This window comes from Aythya fuligula, chromosome 11 (assembly GCF_009819795.1).
Source record: "Aythya fuligula isolate bAytFul2 chromosome 11, bAytFul2.pri, whole genome shotgun sequence".
In the NCBI taxonomy this organism is placed as follows: Eukaryota; Metazoa; Chordata; class Aves; order Anseriformes; family Anatidae; genus Aythya; species Aythya fuligula.
The window spans coordinates 19,976,221-19,989,879 of NC_045569.1; positions in this window are offsets into that span (position 1 = coordinate 19,976,221).

Genomic DNA, 13,659 nt, shown 5'->3' on the forward strand with positions numbered 1-13,659 from the left:
TTTAGTGTGATGGGACTTGGTAGGTCAGATTGATGGTTGGACTTGATCCTGAAGGCCTTTTCCAATCTAAATGATTCTATGATTCTTTTGGGAAGCCTCAGAGAAGAAAAAATATTTAAAAAAATGTCTATACAACCCAGCTGAAAAGAAAGCTAGTGCTCCAAAACTGCTCCCACTGCAGCAGGTGGGAGTTCTGCCATTTTCCATGCGCATGACCTGGGCTGTTGTGGATGGAGGTGGAACAGAGCTGCTCCAATCTCTAGCAGAAGAAAACAAATGGGCTGCTAGTGACCTCCAGCCAGTGTCACTGCTTTGCTGATTGAGAAGCTGCATCCAAAAGGCCATCCTAGGGTGATTCTGAGTGCAGATTGACATTCCCACCATTCGTGCACGGCTGCTACTCATCTCATGCCAGATGCAGCCAACCCACTGTCCCCAGCATACACAACCATGGCCAGAGGCAAACCCCAGCACCATGCTGCAAAGCTCGAGCCACAGCTGGGGGGCTGTGATGGAAGGGCTCAGTGAATGGTGTTTAGCAGGTTGCTGGAGAGCTGTTCCCAAAGCTCCTTCCCCAAAGAGAGCCTTCCCCAAAGCTCCGTGGGGCTCCCTGCTGGCGTCCCAGGAATGGGGACACGAGTGCAGACAAACACAGCAGCTTCTGCCCAGGTTTGTGGTAGCTCTGAGAACAGGAAACTCTCTAGACAATTGTTCGAAGAGGTGTGGGCAGGGAACCACTGGTGGGCAGAGACTGAAAAGCAAGAAATCTTTTCCACCTCAAAGTGACCCCTACCCTTTTTGTTGCACACAAGGTATCCAGCTTATTTCTGACTTGAACTGTGCTTCTTTTTCACAGGAAGACTAATTTTATCAAAATCAAGTACTCAAATGGTGATGAAATCAAGTGCTCACAAGGTAGGTAGTGCCACTAAGAAGGGATGCTCACTGAGTGTATTTGAACATAACGTGCCCTTGTATTACGATGTTATCTTCTACCCTATGACTGCAAGATTTTCCTGGTAGGAGTCCTGTCTCTTTCCATGTACAAACTTGCTTAGTGAACCATTATTCAACCTCTTGTTCTTCCTGGTTGTGCAACGTGTGGCCCCATGCCTTATTTACTGCACATTATTCAAATCCTCTTATGAAGACAGAATTATTCATTTCCTTACGAGCTCTCATAGGGCACTGATGACAAGCATTATTTTAATGGCAATAATTTATTTTTCACCGTTCCCCTGTGAGATGTGGGGGTGGTATTATTCTTGGTTTATAGATGACATGTGAGGCAGAGAGAAATCAAGTTCAAAAGCACTCACCAATTCTGGTTTGGGACACAATGTGTCTGAGATTGTAGTTCCCTGTAGCGCTGCAGCCCCTCGAAGCCTGGCTGACCTCAGATCCAGCTGGGAGTCAGGAAATGGGCAAATAAAGGATGTAAATTTAGTGGCCATCTGGGAATATTGTAAAGTGTCTTCCCTAAAACTGCCCAACAGTTCTGTTGAAGAGACAAGGATTGTACATGCACTTTTCCAGGTCAGTTTTCAGCTGCATTAACTGGTTCTTTCTCTAATTTCCTCCTTAATTCACCATATGCTTCCCACCTTCTGCAAGAAATGGAGCAGGGGCCCATCCGGCCACAGCCTCCATCACCTTTCAGTCCTAACTAACCCCCAGGCAGGGTCTTGCCTGTGTGCTGATTGAAACTGAGCGGAAACCCAGGACGTGGCTCTGTAATTCATAATAAATGGGTTGGTGGGGTCACAGACAGATCAACAGGTCTGTGTCTTCTCTGGTTCCTTCCACAACTCCTACTCCTTTCCATTTCTAGTCTCTCTCCCCACTTTCCTTCTGCATGTATCTCTTGCCCCATCCCCTAACGTGGCTGTTCCCAGTTTCATTGCCCTCACTTTTATCCTCCAGGATTGCTGCAGAGGAAAGGCCAAGGAGCTACTGTAAAAGAGGTAAAATAACCTATTTCAGTCTGCCCTCCCTTCAGAAGTGGCTGAAATTTGTCAGTTGATTTAATTTAAATCAAAAGAGCGAACAAAAACTCATGACAAACTGGACCATGGCAAGGCCTTTGGCATGAAAACAAGCCAAGTGAGGAAAGTTTGGCAAAGATTTCAGCAAGCCTTAGCATCAAGGCAGAGCTGCAGCATCTGCTGTAATAGCCGTGTTTTACTCAAGACGGGTGCAGTGAGCTCATAGTGTTTTGCAACTAAAGAAAGTGAGACGAGACAGTGATATTAAAGGCATTAAATCATTAAAGATTGCAGAGGTGGCAATCTTTGGTTCAAAGAGTTTGCACGCTCTCGCGCTGCCAGGCAGAGATGGCTGGAGATAGGGCTGCATCCATCAGCAGGGGCACCACCAGGCTGTGCGGTGGCTGTGCTGAGATTAACAGAGAGAAAGCTCGACCAAGCCTTTCTAGCTCTTTCTTTTCCTTTCTTCTGGGAAGAGAAGTACTTTATAAAAAAAAATAAAGACAATCACTCACGTGTATCATTTAAAAATAAATTGGCTTTAAAAGGGAAAGCACTTCTTTTGCACGTGCAAGACTGATTTGAGTCAGGGAGCCATGTGATGTGAGCACTGAGCTAGGGGTTAGTAAAGGAAATGCAGAACAAGTTCTGTCTTGCAAAAGGCAAATAAAGTCAGGGATGAGAGTGCATCTATCTAAAATTTCTATCCGGTCAGTGGAGCTATATGAAGGGGGAAGAATTCCATTCAAGCACCTTCTATCTGGCTTATTCAGGAGACCCTTTCTGAAAGCAGTCCCAGGCACCAGGAAGAGGCAGGGCTGCTTCTTCCTTAGAGGCCTCATAGTGACCTACTTACTGCTTAACAGACTGCTGGCGATGCGCTTTGGCAGCGTGAGCTTACATTAACCAGAGATCAAGCAGGACACAAAATTCAGATGTGATAAGCAGGTGAGCAGTGTCTGGATTTATCAACACGAGTCTAAATTCATTACCAGCGCTCAAAGCAATGGCTCTCTTACTAGTAGCAGATACTAATCACAGATGTTCTTGATCCTGCAGGTTCCCAAAGGTGGAATAATCCATTCAAGGCTATTCTGTGCTCTCCTCTGGATATTAATACATGCTTTTTAGCCCAGCTTTGCGCTGGCTGTTCTGTTGCTTCTCATACAGTCGGGCATAAAGCTGGCATGAAATAAGCATCAGTACAACCCTTCCCCACGTATGTGCTTTGGGACAGGGAGCATCGGTGCCCAGCAGTTTTTAATTGCTGTGCTGTTAAGGAAATTTTCACGAGAGGATATATGCTGCTCATAAACTTTTCCTCTAGAAATTCTTCTGTTTAGAAAACTGAGTAACAACCATCCCTTAATATAATATATTTAAACATCATGACAAAAATCCTCTCCGGAGAATCTGACAACGCACTATTCCACCAACATTATAATGGATGGCTTTCTTCTTTTAAATGCCTTGCCATTAAAGTTTAACGAGCAATACTTACTTTCGTTCTAAACTTATTTTTCTCCTTGACAGATTGGATACTTAGTTTGGATTTGTTAACATAGCTAGTCATAAAAATGTCTGCTTCAAACAAACTGATAGATATTCTTTAGGAAATTGGGCTTTGATGCCTTATTTGATTTCCACAGCAAAATAAGTTCATATTTTCTTATTTGGACAAAATGAACATGAAGTACTATGCAGAACAAGCTAATAAGCTCATGCCCCTTATTATTTGCCTGGAGTTTAAGTTTATATCAAGCATAACAGATAGTGTAGCTCAGAACTGGTCCCCTAACTCGGGACCATACTTTTTATCAACAAGGGGGTTCATTTGTATTATTTCTGGTCTATATTCATATGTTTGTAGGACTTTCTATCTTCTAATCCTTTGATCTAAAAATATAGAGTGGCACAAGGAATAAGCAGAAATGAAGTTGCAATTAAGGCTCACATCTTTACACAGAGGGTATCTGTGGCATCACACATCTTAACCAAGTGTCTGGTAATGTCCCTTGGACTATTTCGAGTTTTCACAGTTTTACATTGAATCTCACGGTATTGATATTTCTCTTAACCTTTCAGTTTCCTACTAAAAATGATTTATGTCCTTACATGTGGAACAGGAAGACTGAAAGTGTGAATTCTTATGCCTCAAGACAACACTTTTTTTTTAACCCACAAAACAGAAGAATCTGAAAGGAAGGAGAGGTGAGCCTGACTCATGAGTTTGTTACATTCAGTTCATCCTTCCGCTGATGTACTCAGACTCTCCTAGAGGTCTCTCTGTGATCTTGCCAAGCTCTGTGCTTCAAGAAGAAAACATTTGAGGACAATCTCCTTTACTCCCCTTAGTGCTGTGATACCTAATGGGTTAGTTTATTGTTAAGGGTTACAGGAGACAAACAAAGCAAGTGAATCAAACAATTGCAAGAATATTCCCTGGGGAAAAAAAAAAAAAAAGAAAAAAAGAAAAAGAAGAAAACTGCTGAGCAAGGAAATTCAGCATTGCTTTAGCATCATTTCCTTACAGCAGCTCATCTCCAAAGCTGCATTACAGCAGCTACTGATAAGCCTTTTCCTAACTCAGACAAGGACAGAAATTTGAAATTTGAAGACACTAAGATCCACTGGAAAAAAAAAAAAAAAAAAAAAAAAAAAAAAAAAAAAAAAAAAGACCACAAATAGACAGTAGAAACCCATACTACATCGCAGCAAACATTTCCTAATTTACTGCAATGCCAGAAGATGATTCACCCCACTGTTCCTGTTGCATAATCTTCCCCGCAGCTCAGGAGAATGAAACTAGAAAACCAAAGATCTCACTGGGTTTTCAGTGACATTTATGTTTAGACTGAACTTTCAGCTAGGAAAGTGTGAGTTTTGCTCTGATAACAAAGAGAGGAACTGATAGAGTAAGGTGTTGTTTCAGAAGTGATAAACTACGGAGCGTACCAGATTGCGATCTCCCTTTGCCTGGCGCAAACCCCGAGCCAGACCACAGGCTTCATTCGCCCTTTGTCACTTTCACACAGGTCCCCTTGCAGTGACAACCTGTCCCATTCAGCCTGCCCAGTCCCCAGCCACCACACACCACAAAGTCCCTGTAAAATGTGCCTGCATCCCCCAGGGCTTGGTTATTGGGGTGGAAGGAACCGTGGGGACTTCCTGCTGAATATCTTCCAGCAGCAGCAGAAGGTCTGGAAAGTCCAGGTAGGGTCAACACTTCCAAAAAGCACCAGGCTGGCTGCACACATGCAGGATCTCCCCAGCTTTCAAGGAGCCCTGGGTGTAAGCACGGTTGCCAAATTGCCTGCGTAAGGACCTGGGAAATTCTCCCCTTTGGTAGCCACTGGCAGCTGGGGGGAGCAGGGAGAAGGGGTGGTAGAAAATGGCAGGCAGCAAGGCTCACTGCCTCAGAGCCGCTTCTCCCTGTACAGGGAGCTACATGAGCCCAATCTACCTTTTTGTTCCTTAAAATAAAATCAACAGCTACTGAATTAGTGGGTACTGCACATCTTCAAGGGGATGTCAGGCTGAAGACATCCTTGTTAGGCCACGTTTGGCTGGGTTGGAGGCTGGGTGCCAGGCATGTTTCTGTGCTGAACGCTGTTTCACAAGACCCAGCGTGAGCAGCACACGATCCCTCCACACCTCAGCAGCTTTCTGCTCTCTGTTACACCACAGCAAACCTGGTTAGTTCCTCCTTCAGGGCAGCATTACCACAGGCAATGTAATTTCTTCCCCTCTCTGCTGAGAGCAGATAAATTTCCTTTATTCAGAGGAAAGAAAAAAAAAAGTTCAACATTCAGAGGGTGGCTTTGTCTTTTCACCGTCTCTGCTTCTGTGGGATTTCCACTGTTGCCTGATTTCACATCCCCTCCCTCAGGCCCATGTGCGGCATGGTTTAAATGAGCTGCCACTTCCCAATTTGCGGGGCAGATAAGAGATTTGTTGAGCGCTTGCCTCGAACAAACGCCCTTTTCAGCAGGGACGGGCGCTCTTCGGCACAGCCCCAGCCCTGCAGGTGCGCGGCGCTGACTCACGGGACGGAGCCGTCTCTTTCCTGCAGCAGGGAAATTCTCCTGCTGGCTCCTTGCCCCATGCTCTGCCCTCCCTCCTGGTCTGGACACGCCATCGGTGTCTGAGGCTGGGCCTGAACCATCCTGGGCCTGGCCTCCAGGGCCCTGAAGGAAGGGGGTGATCCCCAGGTGACAGCAGCAGCTGTCAGAGGCCGTGGGGAATCCCAAAACCAAAGAGGCCCCGGTGTTTGAAATCAAAAGGACGGGCAGAGGGCAACCTCAGTCAAACGGAGAACACTGCGAGCCCCATGTGAATGTTGGTGACATGGAGGTTCCTCGCCTTTTGCCAGTGGAGGCCACAAGGCCAGCTGCCTGTGGGCTAGAGGAGGCTGCCTGAGTCGCCGCCTCGGATCACTTCTTCATGCCACCATGGGATGCGAGCGGGGAGCTGGAGCGGGGCTTTTTCTCTCCGAGCTAGAGTGAAGCTGAAATGGGAGCAAATACCAAAAAGGGAACCAAAAGTCATCAACACAACCACGGCTGTGGCTAGAGAAGGGAAGATGGGGTTTCACAGCCTCTCTCCTCTCTCATGAGGACCGCATGCCAGGGGAAGGAGGGGTAAGCCAAGTTGCTCCCCACCCAGGCCCTCTCCGTGGCAAGGAGATGAGCCCTGCAGCGTGATTTCCTTGTCCTGCTATAGTCACTGCCCTCAGCAGCAATGTGGCCACATGGCAATGTCACTTGGCTTGGGGACAAAGAGCCCTGCCAGCAGGAGGAGACGTCAAGGGGTAGGTGCCTCCCACATCCCTGAAGTAGTTGTGTTCAATGGAAAGTTATCCATGAGCAGTAAAGCAGAGAAAAAGAACAAACTGTGTGTGTTGGTGGAAATGCAGGTCTTAGCTGGTAGGCTGAGCAGGGAGATGAAAAGCTGGGGCTGTGATGGTGAAAATGACACTGAGAGAGCACACGGAGCTTACAGATCACTTGGAGGGCCTCACATGCAGGATATATCAGAAGAGGAAATACAGACGTGCACATATTTAAAGATACCTGTCAGCATAATTCATACAGTAAACAATTAATGTGTCATGCTCTTTACGCTGAGGAGGTTAAGAAGTGGAGCTTTCCCTTGCTCTGATGAGCAAGAGGGTGTCTCAGTTCACTCAGAGATACGAAGTTGTTTTGAAGCAACAGGAAGGCCCAAAAGGAAACTTTATAAATCGTAGATATTCTGCTTTAAAACACTTGTGGAATTCTCAGGACCGGGCTGGAGGAAAATGTTTTCAGAACTGCCGAAGGACTGATACTTCTGGTGCCAAGTCTCAGTGTGAAACAAGTGTTTATGGCCAAGTTGTTAGATGGTGTCTATAGGGCTTCTCTTGCAAAGGCTGGCACCACCTTAACTGTAGTAACTGGCAGGAGCTGCTACAGCTCCGATGCTATCAGCCGTGGCTGCAGAAATGGGAAACAGCCGCTTGTTTGTTCCTCATTCTGATTCGGGAAGGGCATACGTACCTCCCATGGAGAACCCCTTCTTCCTCTTGTATCCTCCAATTTGTAATTTTTAATATCCTGTTTTAACTGGAAGTTAAGATTTTAGTTTCATAAGGCTGCCCATATACTAAGAGTATGAAACTGAAGCACAGCATTGGCTGCACATTAAGTTCAAAGCCCAGCAAAACAAATATATGTTGAAGCATTCACTCGAATCCATTCTAATTCAGGGAAGAAATAAGAATATATTTCGGTGTTTTGATGAACAAATGCAGCTTAAAGCATACACTTAATTTATTTGCAAACTTTGGGCCTATCCTGCTCCAGAAGACTTATGAGATGTTCCCTTTACAGAAGACCTCTCAGAGATGTCTTCAAAGTCTAAAGTTATTATTCTACCTTAATTCATTACAAGCTAGACTTCACCACTTGAATTAATGCAAAACCATCCCTTCACACTGAGCTGAAAACAGCTAAAGGTAAAAATCCAATTTAACTCTTAACATGAAAAGAATGTTTGGCAGTATATGTTACCTGAGAGTGTAGGTTCTGCAGCACTTGTTTTCTCTTTTATCTGTGTTAGCTGCTGCAGCAGTCAGGCCTTTGACATGCATTGTTCACTGGAAATGAAATTGCACACTGTCATAACAGTCTATTAACAGCACTGAATTTCTGCAGAACTTTACCTCTTTTTCTAGAAGATAACATCTCTCTTTCCTTCCAAGGATAAAATAGCTTCCTTTCTTGCAAGCGTACATATAATGGTGCTATTGCTTGACAGGGATGTCAAGTTCTTTGATTATTAAGGAGAGGGGAAATGTCTTTGTTACACATTTCTGTTCTCCTTTTATCCTCTTCAGAGAGGCCCCCAGCTCAATATAAACAAAATAAAGCCAGGGTATCATTTAAAAACAAAACCATTTTGAAAACTCTTTGATCTCCTTGACTTCCTGTTAAATATACAATCGACTGTTTCTCTACATCCTCGACCACTAAAGATCTGATTTGCTCTGCAATTTATATTGTCTTTGGCACTACTCTAAATTAACATCGCATTGGCTGTAAAATCTCTTAAAGACAAAGGAATCCAGCCCCTCCTCAGCTTCACCTTTGCCTTTCCATGGCCTCTTCTTTGCAGCTCTGCCATCCACCTTTCAGTTTATGTACAAGGACATAAAGGCTGGTCTGGCTGTGTTGTTGAACTCTTATTTTCCAGCTCCCTATCAATCCCTATCAACTCTGGATTGATAGGGAGCTGTCGTCCTCTTTCCCCCAGTCCAGTGAAAATCCCTTATACATGCTAGTCCTGGAAAAAACTTCAGGACCTCTTCATTCAGCATCTCTTTTCCACGTCCTTCTCTATCTACACAGTTTTGTTATTTCTTCCCTGAGAAGCTTCTCCTGCCTTGCTCCACCAGGTCACCCTGTTGACTTCGGTTTTCTCCTTTGCCACAGCAACCTTCTCCTCCATTCCTTCCCAAGGCTTGTGTCATGCTTGGTTGGGGGGAGTATTATTGCTCAGCCCTCCCCATGCATCCCAGCCGTGCACGACCTTCCCTTGTCCTCTTCTTTCTGCTCACCTCCGACATGTCACGTAGCTCAGCTGCATCTCAGCCCTGCCCTTCTTCCTTTTCAGAGTTTAAGTTTACTAGGCTCCTCACGATGCCATTTCACTTCTCCCTCAATCAGCTTTATGCCTTTGTCCTCGCTCCATTGTAATTTGAACAATTGTCTTCTTTTATTTAGTCATTTATTGAGGTGGGTAGAATGGGTGGATGGCAATGAGACAGCTGGCTGTCAGCTTTCTGTTCCTTAAGTTTATCTCTAAACTGCCCAGTGCTCATCAGCTCTGGTGCATTAATGACTCAGGCAACATATATTAATTATTTGGGCTGAGAAGGGAGTTATATCTGATATAGATGAATAGATGGTAAAGTATTTAGGTCTTACTGTATTTGTGCAAAGCACTGCACATAATCTATCGAGTTATACAAGTAGCAACAGGAAGTCTAATCCTATATACTGGCAAACTGTTGACTTGGTGTCTTCCAGATTTAATTACATTGAAGAAAAACAAAACATTGCAGCTTTAAGGACTAACTGCTCCATTAAGCGTAACATTTTAAGCAAGAGAAATGTTCACACACAATGGAAAGACACATAATGTTGTTCCATGCACAAATAAGATAAATTGTTCTCTAGCTTTAGTGACAGCAGAGACAAAAGGCTCTGTCTCCCACATTGCAGCAGCAACATCTGGGTGGCTGCCTTCGAATTTCTCCCCTTACTTGAGGCCTCTCCGTGTTCAAACAGCAGAAGAAAGAGCATTGTTTCATGTACCTCAGGTAGCACCATCAGCACAGGCCTGGAGCAGGCTGTGGGAGCATGATGGATGCAAGTTATGACATGACAGTGCAAAAGTGGGAATTGGGTTTGCATGCATCATGGGGAGATTTGCTGTCAGAATAATAAATCTTGTGGGGCTTTGAGTGGCTGATCAGAGAATTATTTTGCAACTTGCTTGGTTTTCATTCTTGTCTCAGAGGTATTTTAGAATATGAAGCCAGTATTCCATAAAATAAAGGGCCCGGAATATCAAAACAAATTGCTATGTACCACAGTCTCTCAACCTACTGCATACCATGCAAATGCAAAGCAAAACGCAGAGCAAAGGCCAAATTCTCAGCTCAACTAAATCCATTCAAATCCCACTTTGCAGTGCAGCAGCTTTGTGTTCATCCTGTCTTCCAGAGGTCTCATAACCCCAGTAGCAATGGCCCTTTTTAGGATTCCTCTCCCACGAAAGCAAAAGCAAATGGTGAAGAAATGACATTGATACTGGGCCTTCTTCCTTGCTCGCAGCACCCATACAGCCACCTCTTCCTTGCTCCCCAGCTCCCATTTTATAGCCAGTGGGAACTGTTGACACCTGGCTGCATAAAACCTTGTGTTCCACACAGTGTAAGGCTCCAGACCCAAGAAATCCTCAGGTTACAACTCAATAATTTTTGAGGAAAATTCAGAACTAATATATAGTTCTGATAAACTATACCTCTTTGTACTCTTTAATTTCAAATTTATTTTCTAGTATGCCCTCCTTTCTTTCAGAAATAGTGCATGTCTTTGGAAATGGCTGGTTCTGTGAACCTCTGTACCCTTGATTTGTCATTATCCCATCTGGTCAGGAAGAGTGATGGTACAGGAGACGAGTGAACTGTTTCCCATTTACTGAATCAGCTTCACTAGCAGGAAGGTCAGCCAAGAAGACAGCCCCTATAGAGCAGAGCACAGATATGGGCCCATTTTCTAAGCATATGCTTAATGTAACTGCATTTAATGTTCTTTAAATATATGGAACAGTGAAATTTCCACCCAAAGTGATTGCTACTAATATTTGCTATGCTTTCTTTTTGTAAAGATACTCATGCTTTCTGTAGTTTGTCTACTTGGCTACGGTTTAAGCATTCTGGGTTTAGGCCATAACAAATACAATTTATGCAGTATTACAAATGGTACTGAGGTATATATGCACTTTTCTATGTGAAAATGAGAAATTTATATGAGAAGCTGAGGAATCAATGGGCTTTTAATAACTGAGCTACGCACTCTGTCTTTTTTAGCCCAGGGGTCTTCAAACTCTTTACAAAGCCCGAATTCTTGCCTGTATTGGGTTTTGGATCAGCTCCCCCCCAAAATAAAGAAGCCAATTCTCTTTTATCCAGCTCTTTCTTTGCACTGTAGGCGTAAATTTCATTTGACTTTCTCTACGCAGGGAGCTGCAAACAACTCTGGTGCCTTTGGGGTAGGCGGGGAAAAGAAGTATGGTTGATTCTAAATAAAAGTTACTTGTCAGATCAACCTTGATAGCAGAAATAATGAGGCCGATCACATGAGAATATATATTCAGGGTTTAGTTTAATCATCGTTCCGTATCAGCTGCACTGATCCAGTTCCGCGTGACTAAGTGAAATAAATGTTAGGTAACTGAAATTATCCCCAGCTTCCTTACTTTTCATTCTTCCCTCCAATACCCAAAGCACTTGTTTCACTGACTTTAAAATAGGTATAGCTGTAAGGGACACGAGTATATCTTTAAGAGGCATAAGTGTTGACAGGTAAGGAGAGGACAGAATTTTCATGATGAGGTGTTTGAGTTAAGCTATGGAAGAGATTTCTAAAGGCAAAAAATATAATAAGTTCATCAAAATCATACGCCTTTAAAAATCTCTGTCAAGGCTGTGTTAACTTTCATTAACTTCCATTATCTTCACAGGAACTCTCTGAGTGCTGAAGCATGTGATTTTCAGGTCTACTCCCAGCTCCACTGGGGGAAAAAGACTGTCAATATTGAAAAAATTGCTCTCTTATACATTATAAAAAGCCATATACATGGTGATGTGGCATCTTCTTTTAAAAAAACATATCCTAAAACCTTGTATCAAAACCAACAAGCAGCCTTATATAGGCAGCTTTGGGCTTTGAAATCTTGATACAGATCCAACTTTTGCTGGTAAGCTCATCCAAAAAGAAAGAATAGATAGTGTAGTGTTATGATAAAGTAGCGTTTGAGGTTTCTTTAATTTGCTTAGTATCTCAGGTAAACTTCTAATTAATTGCATTTGTTCTATGGCTGTGGCTTCCTCTGCAGTGTTCCCACCTCTCCTGAGTTTATTGCAGGCCTCACACAGGTGATGCTACTTATTGCCCTTAGCTTCTGGAAACATATAATTGCATCAGAAGATCAGCCCTCCTTTTGTTTTGTCTCTCATGGTGGATGAGAAAAGGTAAGAAACATGAACCCTTTGAGATGGATGAAAATGGAAAGCAGGAAAAAGGAGACAGCATTATTATTTAAATTTAATTGCTGCAATTTAAAGCCTACTTCATGATATGGTGGGGTCTTGACTTGGGAGTTTTGAATGCTTGAGTTGGTAATTCTGCCTTTAGCATCCATATGAAGTATTATGCTGTATACTTAAACTGATTTGGTTTAGCTTTAATTTAGGGCAGTCTGCCCAGATTGCTTTCCCTGCTCCTGACAGACTTGGCAATGCTTTAGCAGAGCCCTGAGAGCATTTCAGCTTCACCAGCAAAGGGCCCTCACACAAAGCACTTTATTTCTCCCAGAACAAATAAACAAGGAGTAAACATCCCTCCTCACACGCACAGAGCAGGAGCGTGATTCTCTTCTCCTTCTGTGTGATTCATATAACCAAAGCAGGGCTTGAGCTTTACGAAAACGTTATGAAAAGGCAAAGCTACATTTTTTGCAATAGGGAGCAACCAGAAGACCAAAGAAAACTAAACCCAAAGGTTTTCTTATATGCACAGCTTGCGGGCTTGTTCCAGCTCAGCTGTGTCTGAGGACCACCACACTAATGTGTCTGTGCTCTCTAAAGCCTAGTGAGATCCCCAGCAGAAGACAAGAGCAGGCAGATGCAGTGGTCTGATTTTTATTTATTTGATCCTGAAGAATGCACTTTCTCTGGTTACATGTTAAGTTTGTCAGGAGGTAAAATCAACACTTGAGATTCTACATGGAGCTTGAGATGTTGTTCCACAAAGCATGGCTATACAAAGCTTCTCCTGTAAATCTGCAAGTTGTTTTTCTTATCTAAGTAAGCAATGTATAAATATTAGCATATTATTCATGGGCAAATAATTCTACGCCATTCCTTTCTGCTGCTCCCTGAAAGAGGATTCTTGATTCCGTTGGGAATGATGGTCTCCTGTGGGGCCTCAACTGCATTTCAGGTCAAAAGAATTTAAAAAAATAAAATAAAAAGGCAATGGCACTTCTTAATTAAGTAAACCTCAAAAATGAAAAAGTAAGTAGCCTTTAACTGCTGGTTTTAATGTAGAGGAGCCACCACACAAAAACCACTGGCTGAGCTCTATGGTAATTGGAATAAGTGAACTCCCACTTGACTTTGGTGAGGCAGGGCTGAGATCCAAGGCATTTGTCCTCTGGTGTTCGTGCGTATGTCACCAGCAGCCTCAAGCCCTGCCCAGGTTCAGCACGAAGGCTGCAGCAGGCAGATTGTGGCTGAGCTGTGCAGTTTGAAGCTGGTTGGGGATCTTCCTGCAGTGTGGAAGCTCAATTCCAGCATGCTGCTTTGGGTGGCTTGCACTACCAAAGTCTCCAGCACAGTAGTGGT